The sequence below is a fragment of the Myodes glareolus genome, chromosome 10 (assembly GCF_982192425.1).
Source record: "Myodes glareolus chromosome 10, mMyoGla1.1, whole genome shotgun sequence".
Classification (NCBI taxonomy): domain Eukaryota; kingdom Metazoa; phylum Chordata; class Mammalia; order Rodentia; family Cricetidae; genus Myodes; species Myodes glareolus.
The window spans coordinates 82,205,632-82,224,565 of NC_142035.1; the positions used below are offsets into that span (position 1 = coordinate 82,205,632).

General features: G+C 37.7%; 1 protein-coding gene across 4 annotated transcripts in view; it reads right to left on the bottom strand.

Annotated features, from left to right (window-relative positions):
* Nucleotides 1–18,934, bottom strand: part of Lrrc4c (leucine rich repeat containing 4C) — a 1,358,757-nt gene that overhangs the window by 944,926 nt on the left and 394,897 nt on the right. The gene's annotated exons all lie outside the window — the stretch shown is intronic.

The window sequence follows — 18,934 nt, forward strand, 5'->3', positions numbered from 1 at the left end:
CTGAAAATGAATCTAAGCATCAGTTGCTCACTACAACTGCTCTGAATGATGGTGAGCCCTGGATTTCCTGAAAGCTGATGTGAACCTGTCCAGCTGATATGAATGCTTCCTGTTCCTTCAACAAAGTCTGATGAGTGCCCCATTGCCTAAATTTCCTTCTTGGGCCCGGATAACAATGCCCCAATGTCAGCTTGAAGTAGTTGCTGAAAGGAACACGTCAGCTGAGACAAGGGGGAACTGCCATCAGCGCTTGTAAAGGGAGAAATGTAGAAGCAAGCCATGATAAACTAAATATGCACAGATCACCCAAAGGAAGTCCTTTACTTCAAAGCATAATCACCTGCCAGAGTAGGACTCAGCCATCGATAATTTTCATAGAGGCCCGAGTCTCAGTAGTTTACCCTGAAGCAATACCTGATTGTTGAAAGAACCACAAACTGAGATTTCCCGAGCACCACCCAAGAACAGACCATCCCAAAGAAATGCCTAATGTTCCAGCCACTGTAGATAGGATCACCTGCCAGCAGACACTTGCCAGGACACTCCTAGACAAATGTCAGCCAGTCAGGGGTCCTGAACCTCAGAAATCCCTCACCCCCACCTTTACAACTATAAAAACCCAACTGTAACTGAGCTTGGGGTCTCTCCATTTATCCCAACACATTGAAAGTACGAAGAGACCAAGTTTGCTTTTACATAGGGGATTTAGTCTCCTTGTTGGCTTGTGGGAAACTTTGTGGGTTTGGAAATAACAATAACCATACAAGCAAACTGCCTCAACAGTCAACCTCTGGCCTTAGGTGGCACACAGCGATCTAATAACCAAACAACTCTTAGTGTATTCCAGAATTCCTGGCCAAATACTTTCGAATTGATAGCAATAACAGAACGACAATGCATGTGTACACACGCACACACACACACTCACGCATACACGCACACGCGTGAACACACATATCCAGAACAAAACCAGCTTTAATTCTGTTGGGAAGGAGCAGATCTCAAAGGTTTTCAGTGATCTTCTCTTTATTTTTATTTAAACCCCTGTAAGCCAGCTAATCCTCTTAATTTCCCTAACCTCATTTACATTTCCAATGCTAATTTCCCACCAGGTTCTCAATTCCCTGGGTTTAGTATTTCCTTCCCCTTGTTCTCACTTATTTGACTCCTACAATCCAACTATTTTTCGGGAACCCTTCTTCTATTGTATACACCTACGTTTGACACCGCTATGTACACTACAAACAATGAAATGGGATGTTTTCTCCGTTGTTGTTTGCTCTTTTTTTGTTGTTTGTTTGCTTTCTAATGAGAAGAAATCACACCATCCGGAGAAAGAAATAAAATATTGATGACAAGGTCTGGCACCTAGAGGCTGCTGAAAGGAAGTTTTCAAAGTCTAGCCATAAAAGCTCCAGAAGTATTCATTTATTCCTGAAAACTAAAAGTATTCAGAAGCCATGCACATACACAACACACATCCAGCATAAGGAAGGGTAAAAAAAAAAAAAAAAAAAAAAAAAAAAAAAACTAATTATTTTCATTGCAATGTTGATTCAGTTTAGAACAGAAGACCACAAAATATGGCAGTGTGACATTTGAGAACCCAACAGAAGTGAGATCAAAGTAGCCTTCCCTTCATTTTGTGTTCTTTCAAGGAAATGTGAAGCCTAGGTGACCTTCCCAGAGAGCAGATCACAGACTTCTCCTTCTGTAAATGTCTTTCCTGTACCCGGAACAATGGAATGACTTTATCTCACAATGACACAGAGACAATAAGCTGAGCACAAGCAGACCTTGCCGAGACCCGGTTTGTTTCTATTAGACTACGCTAACTTTTTCCATTCTCTGCACAACTGATCTCATTCCAGGGACCCCAGGCCTAAAGATGCACAAGCTTCCTTGAGTATTTAGGTCCTCATTTCCTCATAAAGGCGCCTGTGTCCCAAAAGCTTAATTTCGTATATAAGGGTACAATTCTTCACTTAAATGTCTTTTGTAATAAGTGCCTTTGCCAAGAAACTAGTGTTAGGTTGTTATCGCTGGGAGGCCTGTTCTTTTCTGAGGGGAAATGGAGGAACAGTAGATCTGGGCAAAAAAAGGGGTGAAGGGAGTGGGATGAGGGGAAGGAGAGGAGACTGGGAAGGGAACTGGGAAGAGTGAAGGGAGGGGGAGGTATAGTCAGAGGCTGTTCATTTGTTCCCAGCCATTCACATCTGAAATAATCACACAGAAACTGTATGATTTGCAAAATTGTTTGACCAATAGCTTAAGCATGTTTTGAGCTTGTTTTTATATCCTAAACTAGCCCATCTCCATTAATCTGTGCATCACTATGTGATCATGGCCTACAGGCAAAGTTTCAGCAGACACGGAAGGAAGCATCTGTTCTCTGCAGTGATTGCTTCTCACTGACTCTGCCTTCTTTCCTCCTCTATCTGTTTGTTATTCCCTCCCACCTTGCTATAGTCTTCTAAGTCACTGGCCAAGACAGATTTATTCATTAACCAATAAAAGCATCACATATTCAGAAGGACTTCCCACACTTCCTTCCACAGAAGGAAGGCTTTGGTCTGGATGTATTGTATGAGAGAAGAATAAATAAAGATATAAATTAAAATAAAAAATAATTTAAAAGAAGCTACTGATGGATGATTAAAGAAATTTTAGCGAATTTCCCTAAAATATGTCAACAAAATGAGGGTGAACTGTGTATGGTTCACTAACACTGTGAAGATCCTACCTGGAAGGCAATCTCTCCTTCTGAACTACTATACAGATTCATACAAAGGAGTGATTATGAGATGCATCAAATGAAATTCTCTCTGCCTTGCTGTCAAGTTTCACTCTCTTTTAGACAAAGCTTTGCTCAAGCACTTCTGATCCTCTTTTTAATTAGATTTCAAACTTCAAATGTTCATGTTCACCTTTTCTTGGCAAATACATGAAAGAATTCCTTACCCACTCATCCCCCAAGTGATGACCAGCTTGCCCTTGACTGCCCTCAACAATGATTCTTTAGCCACAATCTTTGTCTATCCCTTTATTTCCTTAACTTCTTCCTGCCTTCTCCACCCACTGCACCCCTCCCCTGCCGCTAGCTGTCAATCATCTCTTGTATCTGAAGACTCTTTGCAGTAATTTCTGTATATCATCAGCCTTTCTTCTTCCTCTGCTTCTTCTTGACAACCTCCTGGTATTCTCTAGTGTAGAATGTCTGCAGTATATGCCTCCATAACTTAGCCACACTAACAGTAGACTTCAGAGCAGCTATAGAGAGAACAATTGTGCTATTGTTTCTCCTCAGGCCTCTATGACTCATTTGATTTCTTGACCTCAGTTTCTGCTTGTGTGAAAGAGGTTCTAAGATGAGTTAAGGGAATATTCAGAAGGTCTTGAGTCTCTGTGAACCCATATTTGGGCTGGCTTGTTTATTCTCTAAGTATTATATATAAAACTAGAGTCTGTTCATATGTGTTTCTCAGAGATGAAGCTATAAATTTTTACTTTTATTGAATTTGATATTGTAAATTTTCTTATATGCATAAAGTTCATTCTGATTGCCATAGCACCCCATCCTCTCTAATGTCCCTCCTACTGCTATTACCAGGACTTTCTCACATTCATGTCTCTCTGTTGTTTTGGTTTTCTTTGATTTTTGGTCTTTTAAAATTCATGGAGGAAACCTAAGTTTGTAATGAATGTAGAGATACAAATTCACGTCTGCCCAAGATTCTGAGTATAGTGACGGCTGAGTGATTAGCTGTAAATAGGGCATTTTTATCATTCCTTCTATTGCTCACAGGTCATTGCGTAAAAGGGCTGAAAATAATGTAAGAGTCGGAACGTAGGAAGAAGGGCTGTGAAATGCCACATTCTGGCATGGCACAGCCAGTGGAGTCATGATCTCACAGCAACTGTGATGGACTGCTATCAAAATTTTGAAAGAAACACCAATAATGTTCAGACAAGATAGACTCTGTTTGAGCTTGAATGAGGTATGCGCCCTTTGTCTCAATCATTTCACCACTCTTTGCCTCGTTGGTGGCTCTGTTTTAGGATTTGTAGGTGGTGCAGCTTTGCTGGAAGGGGTAAATCAATGGAAGACAGGCTGTGAGATGAAAAGCCCTATGTCACTTTCCGTTAGCCATCTCTGCCTTGTTCTCAAGGATGTGAGATCTTTGCTTCTCGTTCCTGCCAACATGCTTGCGTCTTTCTGCTGTTTCCATGCCATGATGGATTTTTATATGTTCAGAGCTATAAAACCAAACAATCTCTTCTTTTTCTGAATTGCTATTGGTCACAACTTTGTTGTTGTTTTTGTTTTAATCATAAACTCAGAAAAATAACTAGTGCACATACCTAAGAAGCAAAGTTTTCTGAAATCTTAAACATTGATATCTAAAGTTCTTCTAAGTGTAGATGTATGTATACATGCAAAGATTTTACTTGTAGCAAAAGACTCATCTAAATTTAATTGACTTAACTTATCACTGTCCTTTCAAGAGTGAACTCCATGAGAATTCTTGACAGAAATGCACACTCTACAGTGGCAACTGTCCTGGCTTGTATGACCTCAGAATAGATTTTAGAGCATCTATATTTTAGCCAAGGAGAAGTTTTAAGTGAATGTAAAAATCAGTTTGATATAGATTTTACAATTTGAAAATAATAGTGAAAGCATTGTTCTTCAGACAACCACAATTTAGGCCAAAAGTGATACTTTAGAAAATGAAGGGGTGCAATATTGACACCAAGGGGTGCTTCTGACTCATCACAAGCTTTCCATCTTATTAAATAGGTAAGACTTGTCTTTAGTATCTAAGGACTCTTGAATCTACACTGAAGTTCTAAGAAACGAATGTGATGGTTTATTTATTTTTGAGATTATTATTTTTTATTGATTTTTATTGAACTCTACAGTTTTCTCTGCTGCCTTCCCTGACTCTCTCCTCCCCTTCAACACTCTCCCAAGGTCCCCATCATCCAAATTTACTCAGGAGATCTTGTCTTTTTCTATTTCCCATGTAGATTAGATGTATGTAAGTCTCTCTTAGGGTCCTCATTGTTGTCTAGGTTCTCTGGAATTGTGATTTGTGGGCTGGTTTACTTTGCTTTATGTTTAAAAAGCACTTATGATGTTTTCTAGCTCCATTCATTTGTCTGTAGAATTCAAGATGTCGTTATTTTTTTCTACTGTGTAGTACTCCGCTGTGTAAATGTACCACATTTTCCTTATCCATTCTTCGGTCAAGGAACACTTAGGTTGTTTCCAGTTTCTGGCTATGACAAACAATGCTGCTATGAACATAGTTGGGCATATTTTTGTGCTCATAGTTGTGCACATTGTGTTCATTGTGAACATTGTTGTGGCACGACTGAGCATCCTTTGGATATGTACCCACAAGTGGTATTACTGGGTCTTGAGGAAGGTTGTTTCCTAATTTTCTGAGAAATCGCCACACAGACCTTTTACCAGCTTGGATTATCACCAGCAATAGCAATGCAGGCTGTTCCCTTTTCCCAACAACCTCTCTAACATAAGTTGTCATCAGTGTTATAATTTAATTGCAATGTTTACACTTTCACTCTTTCCTTCCAAACCCTCTGATCCCTTTAAAGTTCATGGCCTCTTTATTCATTGTTATTGCGTGCTTATATGTATTTGTATACACACACACACACACACACGCACACACACACCTGCACACACACACCTGCACACACAAACACACATCCATATTTCTAAGTCTAACCAACTCTGCCAGTATAACATTGCATGCGTATGTTTCTAGAGATGGATGCCCAATAAGTGTGCTCTTCTCTGGAGAGAAATTCCTCTTTCACTCCCAGTTTTCCCCAGTAGTCTATAATTCCCTGCAACTTGTTTGGCTTATACATTGCTTTCAGCCTTGTTTAGCGTACACTGGCTTGGTTTTTCAGAATACATCCAGAAAAGCCACTGTGGCTCTGTGAAAATGTAGTTCATACCAGTTTTGTTTAAAACAAACAAACAATTCCTATTAACGTAAGTATAGGTTTCAATCTCACAATGAGGATGGCCAATAAAAGAAATTTGTTTTAGAATTAAAGAAGTTATCTGTAATAAATAAATAGATAGATAGATAGATAGATAGATAGATAGATAGATAGATAGATAAAAAGAAAGAAAGATGTGCTTTTCTGGAGTACTATACTGAATGCATTTTTAAGAAAAAGAGAATTTCTGTGGTTTAAGGATGTTATTTGAAAGTGAAGTTTCCTTTAATGAGAAAGAACGGGGGTAGGGCTGTTACAAAACCTTAAAATATTATCGTGATATTCTTAGTGAAATTATTGATGCTGATGGTCAATTAGCTATAATAAACAGACTTGGTAACTAGTAATGGGATTAGAGATATCCTTCCAGAAGCACTGGGAAATGAGGCTTAGGAACTGAAATTGTCAGAAAGAAAGCAAAGTTATGTATCACACTTGCATCAAGGGTTTCAAGTGGATATGCTGTCATTATATATTCAGGGAGCTTAAAGATGAGTTTAGAGTACACTTTACTTTTAAAACTTTAAAATTATGTGTTTTCTGTAAGGGTGTGTCATGATGAAATAGATTTAAATGTCACTCAAGTTTTTATAAGGCATTATTACTTTATTATGCCATATGGAAATTACAAAGTCACAGTAAATAGAACAATTTTAATCCCAAATCAGATACATATATACATAGATACACATGTACACAAACCTGTGTACTCCTTAAACATACACTTCCAAATTCAGTGATACACTCATACATACTCAGCATCCACATATAAAGCAAGCATGCCTTTCTGAGTCATACACATTTCTACATCTGTACATTTAAATCCACATGTTCTTATAGTTACAGCCAGGTCTACAGTCAAAAATATCAGCACACAGTATATTCATATGCATGCAAACTTCAAAATCTATACACATTTGATTTGTTAGTCTTCTATAATTACATCATATTAATGAAAAATAAAATCAAAATATGATAAAATCGGGAAAGGATGAGCTAGCTCAGAAAGTGAAGGTATTTGCCATACAAGCCCAGTGACCTGAATTCTACCCCCAAGGACCCATGCACAAGTGGAAGGAGAGAACAACTCCATAGGGTTGTGCTCTGACCTCCAGATGCATGCTGTAGCACAGACGCCTCACTGAAACGTACTAAATAAAATGCAAGATAAAAAGAGAGTGAAGAAAACAATTCACTTAGATCTCGTTGCCTGACACAACTGATCAGTTGAGAGTGCAATGACTGTAAGGCTGGGTGGCTTCTCTTTGCTTTGTCTTGAAGTTCTGCTCTTTGGTACAGCATGGGACTCTTGCTCCAGTATGAAAAAGCATGCCTGTTGTGTTTTGAAAACACTCAGTTTCTTAACTGTAGTTACTAAGTGCTGCTTAACAACTGCAAAGGCATTTTATAGGAAGAAAAAGCAGGTGTGGCATCCCTGAAGGCAGGATTTCCTCACAGGTCCGTTTGTTATACGATCTGAATAGTCAGCTGGACCTAATCTCTGCATTCCTCAGTCCCTACAGTGAAGAATCTGATTTACTCCACCACCACACGATATTCTCCCTAATTTACAATTTTAAGTTTCTTCACTTAAAAGTCAGAGCAAAAATGAGCCACATGGAGGGACCATAAGGAGTGTAGGTGGGAAGATTAAAATTGAAACAGAATTCACTGTCTAATGCACATTTCCTCTCCGCAGCTCTGTACTCTCCACCTCCCCACAGCTCCTTTTAGACACTTTCTCTCTAATATTTTTCTATGGTTCACCCACATTATTTTTCCTCCTAGATCTTCAGGGAGCTGTGTAATGAAATATCCAGTTTACCAATGGGCAATAGAATCTTTGTCGGAATAACATGCTAACCCGTATTTCTCACTCTAGTTTGTGTCCATTACAGAGATGCTTGCTTTCCTTTAGTTAAATGTTTCTCCCCTTAGCGAAGGAATAGATTTAAAAAAAATATAGCCATCAGACAAACATGGATACAGGAAGATGGATAGTAAATAAACAGCTGTCTTTCAGTTCTTACCACATGGAAAGACATTTCCGCGATCCCAATCATCACAGATGGTAATTATGAACCAGGAAACAATTAGGAGATGAAAGAAGGGTCTAGCTTGTCCTTAGTGCTCCCATAAACAGTGGCCACCTCATTTTCTCTTCTATAAAAACATCAAGACTTTACAAAACTGTGGACAATTGATCCCTTTTTGTATAATAAGCACACATAATTCAGAATATTTGACCTGACGAGGTAAATCCTCTCCTTTATTTATCATATAAGTGCCTGGAGTTGCACTAGGGTGATGGGACTTGTTCAGGTTGACTTATGTGGCCACCTAGAATGATCACAGGAAGAAATCCTCACATATTCTTAGTTCACATTTGCTTTGGACCAGATCATTTTGCTTAGGAAAGAGATATTGTTGAGCTGTGAAGGGGACTTCCTGTCCTCTGCTCATATTTAGGTGGCATTTGTTGCTATAGTTAGTGCAATTTGTACAGGGAAATATTAAATATTATGGCTGTTCTGCAGACTTACTTAGTTTGGAAGCTTTTATTAAGACTTGTTCCTTCCAGAGAGTTTTAAAAGTCATTAGTAATATAGTATCTTGTATTTCCATCATTGTTCTGGGTCAAACCTGGCTCCATGAGGTCAGCTCACTTTCCAAACAACATGCATATATAGTCAACATTTTCTCTCCACATCAGATGCAGACAATCTTGTTTAGTCACAAGACAATTCCTGGGTTTACTATTAAAGAACCGATCCTCTACTCTGTGAGCAAGATATTGTAAATTAAATTAGGATTTCATCTTTGTTCTCAAGAAAATTCGAGGTGATTACCTAAGATTAGTTAGGTAAGCACTTCACATAATGGCCAGGAGTGTTCTCATTCTCACGACAGAGAAAGAATTGGAAAACTTTGATTTGAATTTTTGTCTAGAGGTGGAAGAAGCAACACTTTAGTATTGTAGGATGTTTTGGTGAGAAAATACAGTTGTCAAAGACTTCTTCAAATTTGTTGGGGCATGATTTTGGCAAGGAGGTAAATTTCATGGCGTTATATCAGTATAGTCATTCTCAAATGTCTGCTGTTTGCTTTGGCTTGTTACGAACTCCATATTTGCAAGTGATAGTTGGCAATGCTTTTGGAGTTATGTCTTCTCAGTTAGACCCAATCTAGGACTTCCTGCGGGTTCCACAGCAGAAACCAATTTGTTATCTGTCATCAGGGTCAGAGACCCTTCAGATGAAAATGATGAGAACTCACAAACAAGCCATATAAAATAGATAATAATGTTGCTAAAGGTTCTGTTACTGGCCATAGAACTTTGAAAAAATAGATTAACAAATATTTAATACTGTCGCAAAAATTACTTAAAATGCATTGAGACAATAGCCTGAAAGAAAAGAGTAAAATATTTACTATATTCACCTAATTTTCACATTATGTTACATAGGGATGAAGCTACATCAGCACAAGTTTCGTAGAATATCTTTACCACAGTTTAATTAGAAAGTAGTAGATTATTTTAACATCAACACGGTGTAATTCACAAGGCTAGAGCCCTCTCATTCTTATTGCTCCTCTGAATACACAATCCGGAGCTTCTTTGTAACTCATTAACATCCACTTCTCTTGAGGGTCTGTTTAAAGCATCCTGTCATACATTTCGGGAGGTTTTTCAGAAATTATTACTCATTTGATATTTTTCCCATTGGTGGTTACTTATTGGTAAGGACTGTACACTGAAGGCATTTGTTCTCATTACCCTTATCATAAGACAAAGGATGATCCTCTCTGTTACTCACACAGCGAACTGAACATTTTAAAAGATAAGCTTTCCTTTCAGCTTCCTTCATTCTTTAGGAGGAGCGTATTGAGGCACCCTCCGTGGTCAGACAAAACCTGTGTCCTGTAATTCAAGGTTGGAGTCAGAAGACACCCACCCACTCTTTTCACTTCCTGTTTTACATCTCCAAGCTGTTTCTCTCCTATGGGAATATTTATAACCTCCTGGCATTTGAAAGCAAGCTAGTGGAAAGATAATTACTTCTCAGCATTTGCTACTGAATAGAAAGAGTCATCCAGACCATGGAGACAGAAGGATGAGTTGACGCTGGTGCCTTTCATCTGCCACGTCCAAATGTTCCTCTTTTTCTAGGTGTTCCCGCCGACTTCAAGTAAAGCTATGTGCTCGCTCAAAGTTGAGGAGATGAGAGCAGGCTGGTGAGAAGTTCACCTGACTCTGGTGGGAACAATCAGACACCAGAGCGCTGTGAGGGGTCTGAGCACTCCCCATCCAGCACCGATTAACCTTCTCTCTTTAACACAGGGAGCAGCCACCTGCTGAGGGTGTTGGCTTCCATCTGGAAATATTTTCCTCTCAGTGGGCAGTGTGCCTTTGAAAGGGTGATACAAAGAGTATCCTGTGGGTGTCTTTTACCCCTGAGAGAAATATAGTCTTCCCGATGGTAAATCTCAATTAGACACTGAACCTACAGTACACATCTTATTGTGTAGCCATTGCTCCTTAGGAAGGATAAATAAACAAGATTAAAGACCTGCAAGTGGCTTTTGTTTTTCATTCTAATAATTAAAGACCAGAAAACCACTAAGGTACATGAATAAGAGCAGACACACTCTATCTGCTTTCACAGAATGGATACAGGAACTAGCCATATTTTGTGTTAGCGTCGTCCTTCGGAAAAAGCATCAATCGTTAATTTACACTTAGAATGCTAAAATTATTAATTCCCTATCATCATTATGCTTGTAACATTCTGAATGTGAGTTTCTATAATCTATGTGCTCTGTATTGGGATAACTGCTCTGCACTGTGGTTTATCTTCAGACTTCACAGCTAGTCTACAGAGGAATTTTGTTGTCTTTGTTTTACAGGAAAAGAGACTTGGTGAGACTAAGTAACTTAAACAGCAGAGCTAATAAGTAGATATCCCATGCATTACCCTTCGTTACTCTGTTTCTTGAGCCCTGCAGTGCAAGTGAAACAGAATTCCCCTGAAGACTGTGTCCTAAGCCAACAGTTTAACTGATAGTGGTGTCTGATTTGAGAGGCTGAGAAGAGAGAGGATTAAAGAAATCACTCTTGCTAAAATGTGATGTCAGGGACAAGAGAGACGCCTCAGTAGGTAAGAGCACTGGCTGCTCTTTAAGAAGGACAAGATTCAATTCCTATCCCCTACAGGGTGGCTCACAAACATCTGTAACTCCAGTTCCAGACAATCTTATGCCCCTTTTTGGCCTCTGCAGGCACCAGGCACAAATGTAGTACAAAGATATACAAGCACCAACACACACACACACACACACACACACACACACACACAAACCAATAAAACAATTTAAAACTAATTAATTGGAAAAACTGCATCGAGAGTAAGGTACAGAATAGCTGTGGTTTATAGTATTCCATTTCATACTAATTCTGTATATCCCAGGTTTATGGCTATATATAATTTTGTTTTAACTAACATTTAAATGTGCACATGTTAAGGCTTACCTTGGTGCATTAGTAAATGAAACACTGAGCTTGGAATGAAACTAGCCAAGCATTCAGCACCTGTGCTTCAGTGTGCTGCTGCCTGTGCTGGCAACCACTGTGATCAATACTGCTTAGAAATAAAGAACACAAAATAGTTTCATCATGAAAAGTAGTTCTAAAAAGAAAGTCATTTACTTATCTCTTCTAATGAACTCTAGAGGAATCTTAGTAGTCTTACAAGGTGACAGTTACTGTCTATAAAAGCAAACAAAATAAAGCATTTTTATAAATGGTTTTCATTTGGAAGATACTAAGGGGAATATAAATCACAGTGATTGTAGATTAGGTAGTGTTCCCTTGTCTATGATACTAAAAACAAAAGCAAACAGAGAAATAAATTTAAAAGTAGGACTTTAGGGCTGTCTAGATGGCTCAGCAGGTAAAGGCACTAGCTGCTAAATCGAATGACCTGAGTTTAAGTCCTAGAACTTACATGGTAGAAAGAAAGAAGTGACTCCAACAGGTCATTCCCTGCCTTCCAGAAACACATGGACTTGGTGCGTATGTTTACACACACACACACACACACACACACACACACACACACACACACACACACAATGGGAAAACCAATTGTAAAGAATGTTTACCAGAATTAAAAATATTTTCCTTTAAGATACCACCAAGAAAGTGAAGAAGTCATACATATAATAGAGAAAAATGTCCTCAAGTTAGGTAACTTGAATCTTGTCTTCAGAACATATAAATAATACTTATAGCTCAACATTGACAAATTAATAACAGAGACAAAACTTTAGAAAAATGTGAATAGATGTTTGTCTGAGGAAGGTTAGCATTGCCCAGTGAATTAATAGGATGTTCAGTATAAGTAATCTGCAGTAAGATTCATAGCCACATATTTCTGTCAGTCAACCAATCAATTATCAATAGAAAATGCTGGCAAGAAGGTCAAGGATTAGAGCCAATTTGAAAATAAGGTTGCTAGTTCCCCAAAAAGCTGACCATGGAATTGCTGCATTGATTAGCAACTCCAATGTATAGTCATAATTCTAAAAGTACTTTAAAGGGAAAGTTTGCTGATGTTTTTAATTATCATATAAACCCTACACTTTGCCCTCTTTTTTTGTTTCTAACAGCTGGAAAAATTGATGAGGAAAGATTTCCACCTTGAGCACAGTTGAGAGAATCAAGGGATTCCATCCTTCACCCTCATGTGGCAGTCACTGTCTTGTATTCACATGCTAGCCAGAGTAAGAATACCAGTGAATTCCTGTCTCTCTGAAATCACTTAGACAGCATAGAAGAGAGATTCACGATAAAATAACTTTGTCATTGTCAAATTTGAATTGTAAACAAAATCTTTACTTGGAGTCTGTCTATTCCTACAGCACATACCTGGGTAGACACGAAAGAGAAATGGGAAAATATTTATATAAAGCAGATATTAACACATAGATGTATACCTGAATGTTCATCAATTTCCTTATTTGTCACAGCCAAATGGTGTATGTTTGTGTGGTGGGGAGATGCTCATCACCTGATGGACAAAATATAGTGGAGTCATATGACAGATAAAATTGTGCATTGTCATAGAAAGAGTGAATATCTGTCATTCTTGAAACTCTTACACAAAACCAGAAGCAGACTGCAGTCCACCAATTATATAAAACTCCCAGAACTGTGAAATCCATAGAGCCCCAAAAGAGGACAGTGTTCTTACAGCACAGAATGTTACACACAGGGAAATGACTGCATAACTGATATGTGGTATTTGGGAGATGGACAGAAAAAAAACATGAGAACCTTTCAAATTACATACATAGGATTCTGAATTTTATTATAAATGGAGCACATTTCCATAAAAAAATAAATTGAGATAAAATAAATTAAAGGATTATTCAAATTTAACCATTTCTAGCAAAGTTGTGACAAGTGCATTCCTTCTTCAAAAATGCAGGTCTTTTATTTTTCTGTACTCAGAATTGGGATTCCAGTCCTTGCAATGCTTATCTGAAATGTCTATGAATCAGGTGAATACTTGTCTATTCATGCTTCTCAGTGTTCCCATTGAAACGTCCAAAATCCAGAAAACAAAGCTCATGGACCGCATACAGTGCTGTTTACATTCCCTTGTCATAATTTCACATGTGTGTACATATATTCCCTCTTCCTTTGCATTTTGAAAATAAAATTGCAAACATAATGTGTTAGCTCTTCTCCATAGTTTTTCTCCTCTTTATGCTTCCCCAAACGTTGGAAGTTCTCTCCCTCATAGAACATTTCACTTTGAACTCTCTGCTAAGAATGAACTTCGTTCTGATGTAACCTTATGATTTCACAATCAAACCTTTGGCAACAAAATCTAAAAATCTTTTTTTTTTCTTTGAAAGATACACTTTCATAAAGCAAATATTCTTGTGAAAAGCCAAAATAATGAACAAGTGAATGATTTATAGTTTGAATAAATGATCAAAACATGTTGGAAGGTATGTAAAGTAAGAAATACTTGAGGTAAAAATTCTACTTAAATTTTAATTCCTTTTTTTTTCTTTTTTAAACAAAATAGTACTTTTGACTTGTTCATAGTGTACCTTGTACAATGGTTGATGCGCACACTGGGAACACATGTCATAAGCAGCCTAGCTTTATATCAGCCAGACCCAAAGTCATAGTTATTTGGGGAGCAGGAAATGCAACTATAAAAGTGGTTTGGGTGGACTGGTCTGTGGGAGAGTTTGTGGTGATTTTTCTTGAGTAATGATAGATGTGAAAGGGCCCAGCTTATTGTAGGTGTTACCAGTTCTGGGGAGGTGGTCCTGGGGAGCAGACTGAGCAAGACTGAAAAACAAGCAGGTCAGAAAGCAATGCTCCTTTACAGTCTGCTTCCCGGCTCCTTCCGTAATGCTTCTCAGCTTTAGAGTTGAGCATGAGAGCTCTGAGATCTTGTCGACTACAAAGTGCTTTGCTCGTGACATTTTATCCACAGCAATAGAAATCCTAATGAAACTACTGGATTATCTAAAACGTCCCTGAGGAATCATTTTGTTTCAGAGACAGATTCACAATAAAAATCTAAAGTCATGAAGTTTTACTCCTTCATACGGGATATATCATTCTAGCTCCTTCTCTGTACCAGATACTGTCATAAACACAATGGATCCTGAAGGGAGACCCAATGGCTGTGGACTCTGCTAGAGGCAGAGGTTCTTGGGCTAAAGAAACATGTACAAAGTATAAAAATTGGAAGAGCAATGATTGCTGAATCACAAATGAAGAAACACAAGGGGATTAATAATTTTGTTCAATAGACAGACTAATTAGTAATGAGTTTAAAGCTAAGAACCAGCAGCAGTAGATTGTGTAGTACTTGATAGACATGTAGTACCTGCAATTAATTCAAATTTGCACATCAAAAACAAAGGAATCCATTGTGGTAACAACACAACTAGAGTTGATTCAATCTTGAAAAGGCAATTCTATCACTTAAGTACATTGTTCTGTGCCATTTTTAGAAAATGAAATGTTGCCAGGTGATCGTGCCACACGCCTTTAATCCTACCACTCGGGAAGCAGAGGCAGGCAGATCTCTGTGAGTTGGAGGCCAGCCTGGTCTACAAGAGCTAGTTCCAAGACAGGCTCCAAAAACTACTGAGAAACCCTGTCTCTAAAAACAAAACAAACCCAAAAAATCCAAACAAACAAAAAATAAATGAAATGTCTCCCACCAGACTTATGTGTAGAATGCTGGAATCCCAAGTGATGGTGTTGTTTAGTCACGATGTGGGCACTTAAGGAGATATAGAGAAAATAGGTTGCTAAGAATGTCTCCTTGTGGATATATCTTTTTTAGGCCTCTTCTTTTGACTCTTTTTCTCTGTTTTCTGCATGCCATAGTAAAGTCTCTGTCATAATCTGGCACCGCTATGATGGTCTGCTTCATCACCAGCCCAGAATCAATGAAGCCAGTGACTGTGGATTGGAATCCCTAAAAATGGAACAGAGTAAATCTTTCTCTTCTCAAGTTGTTCATGTTTGGTGTTGAGTCACAAAGATGTACAAGCAAGACCACCCTAGGTAAGCAATAGGTTGTGGTGAAACAAATGTCATGGGATGCTGGTATTGCATTAGGTGAGATAAAGTGAAAAAAGTATCCATACATTGCTCCACATGGGAGTAAACCCAAGAAGTAGAGATTTAAAATGTGTGTTTAGATGCAATAGAAGTTTTTCATTTACTAAAGGAAGGAAACACTTTAATTCAGGCATTTGTACAATGTTTACTTGATTCTGAGTAGTATTCCAGGAATGAGATGTAGGGAGAAAATTATCTGGATGGTGACTTTCTACGAGAGACTATTGAAAAATACATTAACAGAAGGTTCCAGAAAACAGAAGTGCTGAAAATTTCCTTGATGCTTACCTATGCCTGGTACACAGTTGATACTAATAAATAAATAAATAAATAAATAAATAAACTAGTAGTTTAATGAAGTCAAATAATTAAGGAGAGTGCAGCACAGTCATCTCTGCAAGTAAGATGTAAACATTTTAAATCATCCCTTTGAAATGTAATACACAAAACTCAGGAAATAATGACTCTATCACAGAACTCATGACCAGAATTCTAAGTTCAGTTCTTGTGATGATGGGGAATCTCTCAGAAAAATCTCACATTTTTCTTTTCAAGTCTGTCATCTATTTCATTGACATAAGGTGACATGGGGCCAACACCTAAGAGCAGATCCAGAACTGAACTTGCTGCTTGTTTCTCTTCTTGCTGGTGTTGCTGGCCTGCTTACACTAGATAGTCCCCAGTCACTGTCATATTTACATATCTTCACTGCTATTTCAAAGCTAGTGCTAAGCGGATTCTGCAGGATATGAGCGTATTTGACACCTTCAGTGGTTGAGATAGAAAACATCCCCGCTACAAGAGTAGTTCAGAAACCACGATCTGATAAATGATAATGGCGTGATGATAACTTTATATTTGATGTTGGGTAAAAAGAAAGTCACAAATATAGAACTTTAGAGTTAAAAAACATTTAGTAGAAAATAATATTTCTACTATTAGGTATTACTTAGTTGTCTTGTTTCATAAAATGATAACTTATATTGGCTTTTTTGGTTTCCTGTTATAAATTTCGGCAAGATAAATAAATAGTCTCCATTTTTCCCAACTCTCTTCTAAATTTCTTTGTTTTTAAATTTTGTTTTTCAGATTGTAATTAAAACATTGCCTCTTCTTTTAATTCCCTCAATTATTCCTATATGCTTTCAGAGGCATGCATTTGGAGAACTAAGCACTGCATTCTCCCCTGGGGAGGACGACCTCCCCCATTCCCAGATTCCTTAGGTTGCCTACAGTTTTTCGTGAATAAATATCCATATATACTTTAAATAAACATTTCTAAATTTGTGATTTTTACAAATACATGCAATTCAACTTTGGAGACCACTGGAAGCACACTTACTTTTAAAATAATTTCTCTAAACATCAAGCAACGTGATTTTCAGCTTTATCAAAGCAGTCATAAATGAGGCAAAGCCACTGATTTTTATTTTAATGTAATAAAATGTTATAAAGGTTCCCAGTTACCTGAGTTCCCTTTCTCTTTACCATGTTATCACCCCTTCCCCAGTTCGAAAGCAGAACCCATTTACTTCTAAGCAGTATTGTTATGGATAGGTGATAAGACGTCACTTTGGTTATAATTTCACCATACAGTAGCATCCCCTCATCAGCAGGAAGAATCTCCCTTGTTACATGAACAGAAACAAGTTGACAGTATTGGAGAGTCCTGTTTGGTAAATGGCTGAGAATAAAATCTGGTTGATAGCAAGAAAATAAACCCTTATCCTTATATATTGTAAAATACTTAGTTCTGTATGTAGTCTTCTGCAAAATCAGACAACTCCTAGATTCTGTCTATACTTATGAGACCTTGAAACATAACCCAGCTGAAACTGAGATCATTATCCCAAAATTTTGAATATATATATATTTATTTGAATAATATATGTATATTTTATAAACATTAAGTTTGTTGGTAGTGTTGTTATAGAGGAATCCATATAAACTACCTCTAAGAAAATTCTGTACAAAAAAGTATTAAGTATCAAAATTAAAATCCATGTTGAGCTTTTGTTACAGTGATTTCAAGTCATTGTTAAGAAGGTTTTTAAAAGACTTATTACACTTTAAAATGTATTTTTTCTTTTGAATATTAAAAGCTTTGCATTCTTGAATGTCTCAGAAGAATATACGGTGTGTTTTAGCTGAAAAGGGTTTAGCACACTAGTTTCCATTTGTCTCCTTTGACAGCAGACTTCAGTAATCCTGTGTGAGGCAGTTAGAGGGCTTAATTGTCATGCCAAGTCATTTGCATTGTTCACTGTGTCCTCCATTAGCACAGCTAGAGTTGTTCATTAGTTCAGATCAGAATAGTCATCAGATAAAAACGGGAGATGACAAATGTGTGTTCCTAATCCAGCTTTGGATCGTGGGTCTGAATCCAAATCTGTCCTATGCACTTTCTGATCTAGGTTTGAGTGTGAACCCCTCTGCACAAAGCAGATCATTCACTGCCAGTTACTCATTTCTTCATTCTGATTTTGATTAGAGTAGAAAGAAAATGAAATATGTCATGTATTTATGAAATGAATAATATGTCATTTCTCTGCAGAGAAAGAATAGGTTCTAACTGATCACGCTCATTGGGTAACTTACAAACTGTGCAGGCAAAGTAACATTTTTTCCATCAGATTCCCTTACCACATTCACATTAACAATTCTTACTAAATATAATTTCAGAGTAAATAAATCAAAAGTTTTAGGTCTATTAAATCTCTAGTACAATTATTAGGAGTTACTCAAATAAAGTGATTTCCTTAAGTTGGATGGATATTAGCCTACAATCTCAGGAATGCTATCTAATGTAGCAGGCGTGATTGATCGATAATTAAAAATCAGCCAGACTAGCTTAATACAAAAGATACAGCTTTAATAAACAGAAGGAAAACTTACACCAGAATCCCAACGGTCAGTCCGGGAACACAGGGGCAAAAAAAGGGTAGGGAAGAGCACCTGCCAGGTTTATAGGTAAATTTTTGCCTTAGGGCAACATGCCCCACGGACAGAATGTGATTGGCTGAACTCCCCTATCAGTCTAAAATATGACACAGTGAAAATACAACACCAAAAACAACACAATTTTCAGTTCACAGGATGCTCTAGCCCACTGTTCACTCAGACCAAGCCACTTACCACCAAATCATTGATCAAACCTGATTACTGGGGACTGAGCTGTAGTTAGGAGCAAGCACTTCCAGTAGTCTAGTAGGGTGGATATGGATGGTGACT